Genomic DNA, 16,000 nt, shown 5'->3' on the forward strand with positions numbered 1-16,000 from the left:
CAGGAGTAGATTGTTATCCATCTATGTAGATAAATTAAGTTATTCCTCAGTGAAACTCAAGCAGACCATAGGCCTCATTTTGAAATGCCCCTGGGCACAAGTGTAAGAACACTAAAGGGTGTGCTGCTCTCTGTAGCAATAGCTGGATCAAAAATCCAATCCTCCCTGCAGAGAACAACGTCAGGAGATGCAGGCAGCGCTTCATTCAAGGTGCATTCTGCAGCTCACTGCGCTCTGAAAAGCGTCATGTATTTACACCACAGGCAGAAGTGCAGGAGCGTACCCTGCTCACTTCTCACTTCCAGATCATTTGCTTGGTTTCGTGAGTTCTGCGCTGTTTAATAAAAAAAGAGCTGCACCGAGGGAATGTGGATCCACTAGTCCACTTTAGGTATTTGGTTTAGACAGGGTTCAGTGCGCTGCTATCTCCTTAATCGATATATTTCACTAAACCTAAAAAAAGGAAGCAATATATAGTGTAGAGACGCCGCCATTGCTACAACTCAAAGCCGATTTCACAGAAACTAGCTTCCCTATGAGCTTATTGTTGCTCCAGGTACAACAGACAAGCGGCGCATTCAGGAGTAAAGATCCGCACCTGTTCTGACTGCTTGTATCCACCACTGCTCGGTAAGTGCAAAAGGCCCCCAGGGCCTTTCCCTGCAGTTCCGGCGATACTTCACTATTTGAAGCATTCTCTTTGTTGAACCACACCTAAACCGGTATTGTAAATGTCTGCCTAACGTGCGCTAACACACACTGCTCCTCAACGATCCATTTTGACATTGATCGTAGAGATCTTATACGCTTACAATTCTGGGACTACAATGTGAGTGGTTCTAATTATCTATACAACATCTCGTTAAGACCTACTACACTATATATTGCTTCCTTTTTTTTAGGTTTAGTGAAATATATCGATTAAGGAGATAACAGCGCACTGAACCCTGTCTAAACCCAGGGTTGCTAGTCTCTGCACCAAGCACCAGTTCAAAAGTCTGATTCAGCTCAGGCCTGTCCTTAAAGGGATACTGTCATGGGAAAAAAAAAATTTCCAAAATGAATCAGTTAATAGTGCTGCTCCAGCAGAATTCTGCACTGAAATCCATTTCTCAAAAGAGCAAACAGATTTTTTTATATTCAATTTTGAAATCTGACATGGGGCTAGACATTTTGTCAAATTCCCAGCTGCCCCAAGTCATGTGACTTGTGCTCTGATAAACTTCAATCACTCTTTACTGCTGTGCTGCAAGTTAGAGTGATATCACCCCCTCCCTTTCCCCCCCCAGCAGCCAAACAACAGAACAATGGGAAGGTAACCAGATAGCAGCTCCCTAACACAAGATAACAGCTGCCTGGTAGATCTAAGTACAGCACTCAATAGTAAAAACCCATGTCCCACTGAGACACATTCAGTTACATTGAAAAGGAAAAACAGCAGCCTGCCAGAAAGTATTTCTCTCCTGAAGTGCAGGCACAAGTCACATGACCAGGGGCAGCTGGGAAATTGACAAAATGTCTAGCCCCATGTCAGATTTCAAAATTGAATATAAAAAAATCTGTTTGCTCTTTTGAGAAATGGATTTCAGTGCAGAATTCTGCTGGAGCAGCACTATTAACTGATTAGTTTTGGAACAGTATCCCTTTAATATCCATCTTGGGGCAATTGGTAAGAATATGGCTGTGATGTGGGCTCTACTGCAGCTCATATGCATTCAGAGGCACAAAGTAGGGGGAGAGAGGGGGTTCCTACATGCCTCCCCCTCCTGTCCCCCCAATACAGTGCAGACTAATGCAGTCAATGATGTATTATTGATGGGAGCCACAGGGGTGTGTACATAATACAGCATGCAACCTGCAAAGTGCACTTTGCACAGCAAGTCCTGCATTGTAAATGAGGCATCTTATGTGTTGCTTAAAATGCTGTCTTTATCCTTTTTTGTTGCTTTATCTGTTATTCTGTTTTAACATTAACAATAATTGCACCAACTATTCATTCTTGCCTCTAAGTGGGTCTATGTAGTATGCAGCAAGCATCATACTTTGGTCGGGATGCTGCGTACCTTCAAGTGCAATTCCGGTTGGCTCAACTACAGTATGCTTCCTAATGTAATAAAGGTGGGTTTAATGAGTCCCTAATAAAAAGGATAGAGGAGCAGCTTTTTCTGCAAAGTCTTTAACTTTACTTGCCCCAATTCAAGAGGGAAGGAGAATGGAAAATATGCAAGCAGTCCAAAAAAAAAGATGACATTATAGAAGTGTTGAAGTGTGAAATTCATTGGTCAAAACATTTCTGATAGCAAGAATGTGATGTACTACGTCGCAACAATAAAACAGATGCAAGAAAAACACTTTACAGTATGAAAAAGTTTCCATTGCAATACAATTAATATTTTTACAGTGATTCTTCACACCCAATAAAATAGTGAAGCCTATTAAAAGGCACCATTATGTCTAATCTCAACTTCTGTTCGTATTAAATAGAAATTAACTGTCAGGCTTCTGTACCAGCACATGTAGACTTGTGGAACAGGAACTTGCTGCCAAAACACCTTGTCATCTGGATGATACAGACACCATAGGGAACACAAGAGAAACAGCTCACACTCTATCAAGATGTATATCTTTTAATATACTGTAGAAAGCAGTCCTGCAGAGGTGTGTGTGTGTATATATATATATATATATATATATATATATATATATATATATATAAACACACAATCCTCCAAAGTAGAAGCCGCACTCACTCTTATAAACATGTAAATGTTTTATTCAGAATGAACTAATGTTTCGGCTGCATTTCAGCCTTTGTCAGCCTTTATATATAAAAAGTCCGCACTCATAGGTCTTGTGATACAAAAAAATCTGTATTTATTCAACGTTTCGGCTCTTAGACTTCCTGAAGACGGCTCAAGTCTAAGAGCCGAAACGTTGAATAAATACTGGTTTTTTTTGTATCACAAGACCTATGAGTGTGGACTTTTTGTTTACTTATTTTTTTATTTTCAATATGAATTGATGTTCCTGCACCTAGGCATTCACTAGTTCTCTGAGTACACCTATACAGTTGTTTGTATGTATAAATTTATATATATAATATATATATATATATATATATATATATATATATATATATATATATATATATATATATATATATATATATATATATATATATATATATATAAACCATTTTGTCTGAGGTCCTGAACAACTGCGATATTAAATTAGCCAGAAGCATGAAGCACACAACGAAACATCTTAATGAAAAGTAGATCCCCTGTTTGACATATAATAAAATAACATGTTAAATGTATTAAGCAAGGCCAATTCTTTCCCTCAGTCTTTGATGTATAAGATTGATGATGACAGCACAGTTTAGCTAAATATGTAAAAATGGCTGCCCTTGAGCCATATTTAGAATTTCTTTTCCCGTGGTATGAAAATATTGAAAATCCAGGCCAAAGGTAAATAGGAAATAAGTACACAAGAGTAGGTTTATTTTTAGTTTCAGATTCCTTTAAGGTTATGAAAACAATTGTGGAGTCTCTTCAAATATATGTTAAATATGAGAAAAGATTTACAAGGAGGTTTAAGGGATACTGTTGTCAAAATGAAAATACTTCTGTACTTAATTCTAATATCTATTACTGTATAAAGCAATGTCATTTGGAGGGGTTGAACTTGGTGGACTTTGTCTATGTAACTATGTTACTGCTGTGGGGAGACTCCATAATGTTAACAGACTTGGATTTACATACCTGTACAACTGGCAAGGTTATACAACAGGGCAAAACAGCTGGATAGCAATGGATTGGGCATGTGCAGTTGTGTAGGAATGACAATGATGCAGAGACATTGCTAAACTTATAATGTTTATACTGTAAGGCTTTCTGAAGTTATAAACCCCTAAACCCAACTACCTGTTCGTGTGCAGCATGCATCAAAGCATAGAACAGATAGAACAGATTGACAAGAGTAGGTTACACTCCTCAATAAACATTTGATATCTTGCCTCAACTTTTAGGGCAGACACGCAAAGATTCGGGGAAATTTAGTTGCCCGGCAACAAATCGGCTCTTCTTCGGGCGACTAATCTCCCCGAACTGCCTTCCCGCCAGCTAAAATCTAAATCGCTGGTGGGGTGGCACTGAATTTATTGGGGACCTATTGAATCTAAATGAGTGTGTGTGTGTGTGTGGCCAGCCACCCAGAGAGACTTTGGCATATAAGGCAAGGCTAAACTTCAAGCTGAGCCAGTAATAAAAATGATTACTCATTCGTTTTGCAATACTGACATTACACGAACCCACAGGGATACTAAAAAAATGCAAACACAGTGACCTTTAAGCAAGACACTTATTACCAAGCAGTTTCCATGCATCTGAGACATACATATCCTGAAATAAATAAATAAGCTGCGATTACTATTTTGTTTCTTGATTCATCTACTGTAAAAAAAAGTTTGTGCTTGTTTTTGACCAGTCTTGAAACCATAACAATTATTATTATTTTAGATTGTTTTCATTGCTTAGAAAGGCATTTAGCAGTGCATAAACAGGGGGATTCAAGTTAATTGTCTTTGCTCACAGGTGGATTTGATATAATATAACCTTCCTGCCAAGGATGGCATTTTTTTAACCTTTTAACTATGTAAACAACTGTTCCAAATTATCTTCTTGTTTTCCCAAGGATAATGGATTGTATGTTATAGTTAGCTGGGATTAGATGTCAGGGCATGGAAAGCAGTAGGACTGTTTTGATAGGCAGTTGGATTTCCCTCGGTTTCAGTATAACTGCTCTCTTACTGGGGCAGCTTCCATATTATAAAGTAGAGGAATTTCAGAGACTCAAGGGTCACTCTATTCTAGTGGGAAAAATGTTCATCTGATTCCAGCAATAGGAACCATTCCCCAAAATGTATAAATAGTTTTCTATTCTTCGGCAAGCTCTTCATCCTTATATAGTTATCTTGTATTAATGAAAGTACAACAAATAGGATGGCATTGAGTTAAGTATGGGCCAGTGTTACACGTGTACAAAAGGAGTCTCTTCAAAAATAGTTGAAAATTTTTCTAAGTCCCAAAAAACGCTAGCGTCTTTTCCTTTTTCATATTGATAGGCTGATATAGAAAAAGCGTAATTTTTTTTTTTGGGTACCCTCCTTCCCCCCTACATTTCCTAACATATGGCACATAAACTATACTGTGGGCTCATATGTAGGGCAATATAAGACCTCTATTAAATTTTATTAAGTTTCCCTGGCCTTGTGTAGTGTGTAGTTGCTGCAGCATAAACGTCCATTGTACTTTAACTGCACGCCGTATGCTAATAAGGCATCGCTAGAGTAACTTCGGACTGCTTATCGTATTATCGCTAGCGCAACTTCGCAACCGTTCGGTAACCTGTGCGCAACTTCAGATCTTCGTGAATTTGCGCAGCCCTGGCGAAACTACACCTGGCGAAGTGAGGCGAAGTGTGGCGAAGCCGTTGCTAGCGCATTTTCAGCACATACTGAATTTGCCCCATAGACTCTATTTTAATTAAATAATTCACATTTAAAAAAAAAAGATTGTTTTTTCCCCTTGATCCCAAGTATAATATAATGCATCCTTGTTGGAGTCAAAACAACCCTGTTGGGTTTATTTAATATTTAAATTATTTTTTTAGAAGAAGTATGGAGATTGCTTGTCTGGAAAACCCCAGGTCCAAGGCATTCTGGATAACAGGTCCCATACCTGTATAGGAATAAACATACCTGCCTCTTTTATTATAACAAATATAAAGCTTTTTCATGCAGGGTTGTGTGTGCATATGTTATTCAGTGGGTCACAGTTGAAAATGTTTGAGAAACTTTAATGTACTGTTGATTGATTCTGGCTTAAATCCACTGTCTGCACTAGAATGCTTATTGTTCCAGCAGGCTAAGTCATCAGAACATGACAATATACACACTGAAAGGAAGCTCTATCTTCACTTCAGAAAAGAAAATCAGAGCTTTCTGCAGGTGATGGCAGAGCCGAGGGAAAATAAATGACCTCTTGATCCGATAAAGACTAAGTTTAATAAAAAAAAAAAAGGAAAAGGCATGTTTGCTCCTCTGTAACGCTCACAAACATCTGCTAAACTTTGTATTAACAGCTGTTTCTTTCTCGAGTCTCCTGGCACTTGCTGAGATGTTGCAGCAGCATTGCCCTAAGCAAGCTTAACCACAAAATTATAACTGCAGCATATGTCATGTGAAGTCAGCATTTTGTGCAGCACTGTTTGCTTTTAAGATGGTAACATTGTGCAAAAATATTATACCTCCTGCTCAGTTAGTATAGTTGGCTAAAGTAGATATGACTACTGATCAGAATGAAACAGTGCCACGTGAGGCATTTGGGGAACCTTCACTGCATAACCCACTGAACCTCACTGCATACCACTTGCAGCCATCACAAATGACCCACCCCCTGGGCTGGGCAGGCAACAGGCTTGGGACAGGTTCAGGGCCTATCAAGATTACTCCCAGTGTCCCATCACCCCAGTCCAAACCTGGAATGAGATCATCAGGAGTATCTAACTGATAATAAAATGTATGTAGGGAGTTAACCAGTCCACATTTAGGTTTTGGTTTAGCCCATCTGTTGGGCAGAGACACACGGTCAGATTCATGGAGATTAGTCGGCAGGCAACTAATCTCCACTAACTGCCTTCCCCTCGGCTAGAATGCAGAATGGCATTCGGAGCTCTTTGATTTCCGAAGTCACCCGAAGTTGCCTCACGCAGTGGTGTAACTACCGGGGGAGCAGGGGGTGCGATTAGGCTAGGGCCCGCACCCCCTCGGGGCCCCCCGGCAGTTCGCGCATACGGAGGGGGGCGGGGGGCCCACCCCCTTCTTGTTATGTTACTGGCCTCACAAGGCCTCACAAGGAAACTTTGGGCGACTAATCTCCCTGAATCTGACCATGTGTCTCTGCCTTTACTCTTTGCTTTTCATATATATAATAGTGCTCTACAATAACACTTTAAAAGCTATCTACAAACTCAGCCTCAGGTACAATTGCACAGAAATAGGCACAACATTTGCAGCCATTCGTTAATGGTAATTGAATCCAAATATGCTCCTTGCACTTCTATACAGTTTCTCTGAGGACCATTGTGTCCATCCTGCTACTTCTTCTGAGTAGTACACAGTGCTCCTATTTATACTGGGGTACCTTAGAACTACCGCAATAGAAGCATTACTTTTATGTTCAGGGTTGCGGGCCTCCTCCCCACCCACTAACACATAAGGCGGCAGCAAAGATTTCAGTGTAGTAGACCCCGTGATCTGGATCCCCCATGACCACAGGGTCTACTACACTGAAATCTTTGCTGCCGCCTTGTGTTTTAGTGGGTGGGGAGGGGGGCTGTGCTGCCTTGCTTTACCTGGGGGGGAGGGGGCCCGCAACCCAGAACATAAAAGTAATTCCACAATAGGTAATTCTCACAATCGGTAATGCTGTTTTATGTGCCAAAGCTGATGATACGTTAGCTGCAACTTGCTTTCAATATGTGATCATTCACGGTGCCGTTGTAGCCATTTTGATGCATCAGCTACAATCCAGCACTCTTAAAGAGCTGTTTTTAAACACTTGAATATGACCACATACGCATATGTTATAAAGGTAATATCAGAATTGCAGATTAACCATTTAAATAGTCCTAATGCACAAAAAGACAATTAAGCCTCTGGGCATTATTCTAGGTTGATGAGCTATTAGAAAAAGCATTTCTAATTAATTAATTAATTACTGAAATGTATAATAACTGTCAACATGTAAGCACCAAGCATAGGGTCCTACAACATATAGTATTTTGAAATAAATAGTATACAGAGCAACATACTTCAAGCATTTATTAGCGTACTATTTGTAAGAAGCCCTTTAAAATATACCTGAAGAACTTGCTAAGGACCAATAAATCAGTACAGGAGTAGCAATTGTCTTCAACAAAAAACTACAAACAGTAACAACAACAGAGAAAAAAAATCAGTTCATTCACATTTAATAAAATCATCTTCTTCACTGGAGTCTCCAGCTCCCCAAAGTTCTTAAAGTGGATTGGCACCCAAAGTTGAACTGCATATGGCATGTGAAGCCTTTCTAGAGCTTTTAATATAAAGAGAAAGAATATTGTAGAACTGCAACTGATTTGATAAAATAAAATATCTTGCTGCTACACTCATTGTTCGGTAAGGCTACGTGTACTGTCTGCAAGTATTCCCAGACCCTACTCCATCAACGATTTACTTAACATACAATAATTAAATGTAAAGGTAGCATGATTATTTATGCCAGCCAATGCTATGTTCTTGTAAAATCCAAACAACCCAGACCAACAACTGTTAGTATATACAGTAATATATATACAGTATATAATAATTGTTTATGCAGTGCAGTACTACATCTAATGCAAACACTGTTGGATTTAGTTTAAAACCCAAATCTTATTATACAATATGGTCATACATCAACATATCTTCTCGAACATAAGCAAGACATTAGTGCTGTCCTTGAATTTTGAAATTTGTGATGAAATTTGTTTGCACTTATAATAAAAGATAATAAAAACAGCATAGGTGTATTAATGGATAAATAAACCCAGTTATGAAATATCATTTATACTGATTATCAGCTGTGGCTTTATGGTATAAATAGACAAACAAAAACAGAAGATAAGCGCCTAAATCCAAAATAATAAATGTGTGGAAACTTGTGGGGGTCATTTACCTCCAAGACCGCTGTTGCAATTATGCAAATTTTCCTGGTCAGTTGTGTGTAGAATCCCATTCATTAAAGAGATCCTGCCATCGGAAAACTGAGGGGAAAAAGCTGAGGGGAAAAAGGGAGGGGGGTGATATCACTCCAACTTGCAGTACAGCAGTAAAGAGTGATTGAAGTTTATCAGAGCACAAGTCACATGACTTGGGGCAGCTGGGAAATTGACAAAATGTCTAGCCCCATGTCAGATTTCAAAATTGAATATAAAAAAATCTGTTTGCTCTTTTGAGAAATGGATTTCAGTGCAGAATTCTGCTGGAGCAGCACTATTAACTGATTCATTTTGAAAAAAAATGTCTTTCCCATTACAGTATCCCTTTAAAGTCCTTGTATCAAGATGTGCACATTGCTTGGTCCTTCCTGCCTTGCGTTCTGAATTGAGCGGAGTTGCACCTATTGACACAAAGGAGCCCTGGAGTTATCACTACCTCTGGATTACACTTACTGTAGCTCCAGGGTTCCCCCAGTCCTGTAATTCAATAGGCACAGCGCACTTGCACCTTATGTATCGGGCACACATGTCACTTTCTCTCCATGAGGGCAAATGGACTTGGAAAATGAATTTTGACATATTGGCCTCAATTGTGTCTGGTGTAATGCTCCACCTTGTGACTGCAACAACCCTGGAATCCAATGGAAATCCACTTTGCTCATACTCTTACTTAGGGTTGCCACCTTTTCTGGAAAAAAAATACCGGCCTTCCAATATATTTATCTTTTTTCCCTATTAATAACATTGGGAACAGCCATCATTTTTACCGCCCAGGCCGGTAAAATACTGGCCAGGTGGCAACCCTATTCTTACTGCACTTGCAGTTGTAAATGACCAATTGAGCCACAACGACTTCCTTGTAAATCACACTCTGAATCTCTATTTTTACATCTTAAACCACTGAGCCATTGAGATAAAGCTGCGTCATGTTTTTTCATGGTAAAACCTAGTTTCTGCGCAGTAAAAATACATTTGTATTTGAGGCCTTAGACTATGGTCATATAGGCTGAAGGTTCCTGCTGCTGTCATCTTGCCTGCCTTTGGAGGCTGAGAGAAGGGGATCTGCTCCGTGCCCCTGCTCCATTGATTTTAATCAGATCAGCCTGCGTGAGCTCACACGCAGCTAAGCTGAAGTCAGCCAGGAGATGCCTCCTTTCATGTATTTGAACTGACTTCAGCTTTAGCTCCAGTGTGTGTGAGCGCATGCAGGCTGATAGGATTCAAATCAATGGAGCAGGGGCACAATCCGCTTCTTTCAGCCTGCAAAAATAAGTAGGTAACTCAGTACGGGGGCTGACGTGGATGGGGTGAGTCGTCCATCCAGGGCTGTATTTTGGTCCATTGCTGCCCTAGACACTGGACCTCTCCATGCCCATCTGCTTATGTGCAGTGCTGTATGCAGAGCGACACAACTAAATGCGCATGCATGTGACATCAGTTCCACTCCCTTCGACACCAGGTACCCCCTTCCCCCCAAGCTATGTGGCTGGATTTTGTGGGAAAGTATCCGGTAGCAGAGGGAGAGTTTTATTTATTTTATTTTTTTTTTAATAAAGTTTTATTTACCATATTGGAATCTGAGGGCCATCCCCTTAAATTGCCTATATTGTAAATAACAGTCTGCGCTCATCCCTCCCTCAGACAAGTTATGTACACTGTACAGGTACAGGGTGGGAGATGGGTGCCTACATGCCTTCAACACCCCTCATGAATACAGTACTGCCAAATGCAAGGGCAGCTGCAGGTACTATAGCTCTGAAATACAGAGCAGAGACCTTAGCTTATTAACTGACATTGAAAATAACCCCTAGAAAGTTGCAATGTAATCGAATTAAGTTTGATTCTTGCAGGTACAGTAATTCTCCTTCTTTGCACCTTTGCACAATTTTTCTCCACAACAGCCCCAGTCGGTGCCCCTCTGACCTCTCTTATATCTCTATATATTTTTTCTTCCACTAGCCCTCTAGCACTGCAAATCTTCCAATTAAAAAAACGGCAAACATTGCTAAGGGGAACAAGGACTTGAAATTGAAATCTGAGGCTATGTAATGATAAGAATTTTCATTTACTTGTAACTCTTGCAAAACATTCCAGTGCAAAACCTGCAGCATCATTAAGATCACCTCTAGATTTTACTAATTGTCAATAAATTTGTACTTTGCAGGGGGTGTTGCTAATTTCTACATTCAGGACAAATGGTATCACATTTTTAATATTGTATATCATAAAAAAATTTGTAATGAGTAAGCAATATCAGGTTAATGCCTATGGCAAAACACATATGAAAAAATGCTAGTCTCCTTTGAGATTCTGTTGCAGAAGCAATTCTATAAGGGAGTAAATAAAACACTAAATTTCAGACGTGCAAACTTTGACAGTATAAGGGCATCTCTGCAACATATTAAGTGGGAAATGCTTTTCACAGGGTTAAACACAGAAAAAAAATAGGAAGTCTTTAAAATGCTGCTTAATAAATATACTTGTCAGTATATTCCACTTGTAAGCAAGGAACATCGTTGCAAAGCAAAACCTTTTTGGTTCAATAGAAGCGTTGGTGTTGAGGTGGGTAAGAAAAGACGTGCTTTTAAGGCTTTCAAGTTAGCTGGTACAGCTGAAACATTTATAAGGTACAAGGAGGCCAATAAATCATGCAAAGAAGCTATAAGGCAAGCTAAAATTGCTATAGAAAAGGATATTGCAGCAAGCAGTAAAAAAAAAAATCCAAAATTATTTTTTAAATATGTTAATAGTAAAAAAATGAAGCAGGAAGGGGTGGGACCCTTACTATCAGAGGGGGGTCAGCTGGTTGATGAAAACAAAATAAAAGCGCAGATTCTGAACTCATATTTTTCATCTGTCTACACAAATGAGGAACCAGTAAGTGAAGGTTTCCTTCTTAACAGTCCCAATTCTAGTAATACAACTAATGCTGCATGGTTCGCACATGAAGAAATTCAAAAGAGACTTGAACATGTTAAGATTAACAAAGGTCCAGGGCCAGATGGTATTCATCCCAGGGTAATTAGCGAGCTTAGCTCTGTGATTGCCAAACCTCTTTACTTAATTTTTCAGGATTCATTGAGATCTGGCATAGTGCCGAGAGACTGGCCAATTGCTAATGTGGTGCCTCTATTCAAAAAAGGATCCCGTTCTCAGCCTCAAAACTATAGGCCAGTTAGTCTGACGTCAGTGGTAGGAAAGCTTTTCGAAGGGTTAATAAAGGATAAGATACTGGACTTCATAGCAAATCATAATACTATGAGTTTGTGCCAGCATGGTTTTATGCGTAATAGATCTTGCCAGACTAACTTAATTTCTTTTTATGAGAATGTAAGTAGAGACCTCGATTCTGGGATGGCAGTGGATGTGATTTACTTAGACTTTGCTAAAGCATTTGATACAGTGCCACACAAAAGGTTACTGTTTAAAGTAAGGAATATTGGCCTGGAACATAGTATTTGTACCTGGATAGAGAACTGGCTAAAAGATAGAGTACAAAGAGTGGTGGTAAATGGAACATTTTCTAATTGGACCAGTGTTGTTAGTGGAGTACCGCAGGGCTCTGTTCTAGGTCCTTTGCTTTTCAACTTGTTTATTAATGACCTGGAGGTGGGCATTGAAAGTACTGTTTCTATTTTTGCAGATGATACTAAATTGTGCAGAACTATAGGTTCCATGCAGGATGCTGCCACTTTGTAAAGTGATTTGTCTAAACTGGAAAACCGGGCAGCAAACTGGAAAATGAGGTTCTATGTTGATAAATGCAAGGTTATGCACTTTGGCAAAAATAATATAAATGCAAGTTATACACTAAATGGCAATGTGTTGGGAGTTTCCTTAAATGAAAAGGATCTAGGGGTCTTTGTAGATAACATGTTGTCTAATTCTGGGCAGTGTCATTCTGTGGCTACTAAAGCAAATAAAGTTCTGTCTTGCATAAAAAAGGGCATTAACTCAAGGGATGAAAACATAATTATGCCTCTTTATAGGTCCCTGGTAAGGCCTCATCTGGAGTATGCAGTTCAGTTTTGGACTCCAGTCCTTAAGAGGGATATAAATGAGCTGGAGAGAGTGCAGAGACGTGCAACTAAATTGGTTAGAGGGACGGAAGACTTAAATTATGAGGGTAGACTGTCAAGGTTGGGGTTGTTTTCTCTGGAAAAAAGGCGCTTGCGAAGGGACATGATTACACTTTACAAGTACATTAGAGGACATTATAGACAAATAGCAGGGGACCTTTTTACCCATAAAGTGGATCACCGTAGCAGAGGCCACCCCTTTAGACTAGAAGAAAAGAACTTTCATTTGAAGCAACGTAGGGGGTTCTTCACAGTCAGGACAGTGAGGTTGTGGAATGCACTGCCGGGTGATGTTGTGATGCTGATTCAGTTAATGCCTTTAAGAATGGCTTGGATGATTTTTTGGACAGACATAATATCAAAGGCTATTGTGATACTAAACTCTATAGTTAGTATAGGTATGGGTATATAGAATTTTAATTAAAAGTATGGAGGGGTGTGTGTATGGATGCTGGGTTTTCATTTGGAGGGGTTGAACTTGATGGACTTTGTCTTTTTTCAACCCAATTTAACTATGTTTAACTATTATTTTATACATTCATACAGCGCACTGCCTATAGAGCGACACTAAAATAGACTTGCATTTGGCATTATGTAGTCCTCCATAGCTTTCCATAATGTGATTTTTAATATTCCTTAAAGTATCCCCATTACTCCCTGTTACTGATGGGGATGTCACATTTACACTATTCTGTACAGTGAAGAACAAGTTTAGTGTCGGAAATAGAAGGCTGAAATATTTCCCTTGAAGTCTATAAACCCTGTAGGGTTATTCTGCTTTTAATTTCAACCAGAAGTTGGTCAAAATCCAATAAATACATCATTAAACTTAATGCATTCCATCGTTCAACTTGTATATTCCTAATGGAGAAGGTTTGTCAGACCTGACACCCTGAAGCTAAGTAATTATTAGGGCTGCCATGTTTGGAGTTCCTGTTCAGATGAATGGTGGAATGGAGCATTATAAACATGCTATCAATAACAGAAAAATCAAAGTGTATATTTAATATAATGCTAGCTAGTGCTTAAAGTATTGTCCTTTTTACATATAAAAGATTATATAGACTAATAATATACATCACATATTTCTAAATATAGAATTTAAAATGAAAGGGGACCTGTCACCCAGACATAAAAAGCTGTATAATAAAAGTCCTTTTCAAATTAAACATGAAATCCAAATTCTTTTTTATTACAGAATTTATAGCTGTTGTAAATGCAATTAAAAATCTCAGCTGTCAATCAACTATTGCCTGCCCCTCCTCTTTGCCTTAGGCATAGAGGCAGCTCAGGCAATTACTTTCACTTTCCATTCAGCACTTCCTAGATGTCACTGCTCTTCACACATTCCCCCTGTCTCTTCACCGTTTAATTGTGTAGCCAGTGCATGGGGATGGACATCGGGTCCCCCATTCTGGTGCACAAACAAGATTCTGAGATGATGCAAGGCTTGTCTTAATAACAGTGTCCACAAAATGGCTGCTGCCTGCTTGATATAATTACGAGTTCCCAGACCAAAGGAAACAAGATTCAAATAATTTATACAGGGTAATCAAAGTTCATTTTGCTTGACTAACGTGATAAAATAGGATTTGGAATAATTCTTTTGGGTGACGGGCATTTTACATCAATATGGATCAGATAAGTGTATCTTGGTAATAACACTCTCCTACACTTGACTACAACACCATACTTTAACACATATATATATATATATATATATATATATATATATATATATATATATATATATATATATAAAGTTGTCTGTGGTGTCCGCACTCCTTAGCTTGTGAGTTCGAGGTGCACGATCAATAAATCATAGATAAAGGTTGGAAGGATCAGCACACTCCATTTTGCGATGAACAAAGTGTTTTTATTATGTGTTATGTTATGTGTGTTTAATAAAAAACACTTTGTTCATCGCAAAATGGAGTGTGCTGATCCTTCCAACCTTTATATATATATATATATATATATATATATATATATTATTATTATTTTTTTTTTTTTTTTTTTTTTGCAAGCTGAGGTGTTTTTTTATTACTATAATGAAAGTCAATATACAGTACCTTAATCCTAATACAGGGAATAAAAATAAAGACAAGTGATGACAGGGATGGGCTTTTACTGTAGCCAGTCCAACAGTTCCCTCATATACCAGTTCAGATTTCTGATAAATTGTGAACACCTACCCCAGAGGGATCCTTTTATATATATGGGAATAAAAATAAAGACAAGTGATGACAGAATGTCTTGTTTCACATTACTGTATAGTCTCATTTGCAGCTGATGTGTTAGGACTTGGTTGAAAGATGTGCCTGAAGGAATGTACGGAAGTAGCAACATCCTTCGTATACATCCACATATGAGCTTGCAAAGAGCCATGGAGTAATGAGTATCACTTTGCTTTATCAATGGCAAGGCATTTTAGCAGTGAGGAATCTTCATTTACAGAAAACGTATATTTGTTAACTTGTTTTCTTAGTGCTTGAAGGGAAGTATTTCCCTTTTTGTTTATCTAAAGTACTGATTAAAGTTGATTGTATTAGGGCCTAGACATTCTGTTCCAGTTCCCACAGCCCACAGTTTTATGCCTGGTGAGTTTCAATGCAAACATCATATAATATTTGCTCTTAAACCAATTTAATATGTTTCCCTTACACTGTGTTGAAAGAACACTTAATGCTGCAGGCTCCAAACTGCAGCACGATACAGGGATAAGGGAGGGAGGAAATCCATTCATCCATAATCGGTGGGATGACTGAAGATTGGTGAAGCAGAGACAATGTATTTAAAACAAGTGACAGGTATCTAAACTTACACAATTAGTCGGTGATTAGTGTATGGGAGAATTTAGTTGTGTGTCATTACAGTTGAAGATGAAATACTGAATGGAATTAACAACATATTTGTTCTGCTGATTTATGTTCTCTGAATTACAGAAATAACAATTGTTATTACAAGTACAGAAACTATTCACAAAGCTCCCAGTTATGGGAAGGCCATGTCTCATAGGGGCATATTTATGAAATAGTGAATTCAGTCTGCTAGAGGGAAATTCTACCACTCTCCATTCATTTCTATGGCATTTTTAAAGGCATATTTATCAAAGGGTC

General features: G+C 38.7%; 1 protein-coding gene across 1 annotated transcript in view; it reads right to left on the reverse strand.

The window, feature by feature from the left end:
• Nucleotides 1-16,000, reverse strand: part of LOC108709346 (collagen alpha-1(XXVI) chain) — a 228,445-nt gene that overhangs the window by 193,954 nt on the left and 18,491 nt on the right. The window lies entirely within an intron of this gene.

The sequence above is a fragment of the Xenopus laevis genome, chromosome 2S (assembly GCF_017654675.1).
Source record: "Xenopus laevis strain J_2021 chromosome 2S, Xenopus_laevis_v10.1, whole genome shotgun sequence".
Taxonomy (NCBI): domain Eukaryota; kingdom Metazoa; phylum Chordata; class Amphibia; order Anura; family Pipidae; genus Xenopus; species Xenopus laevis.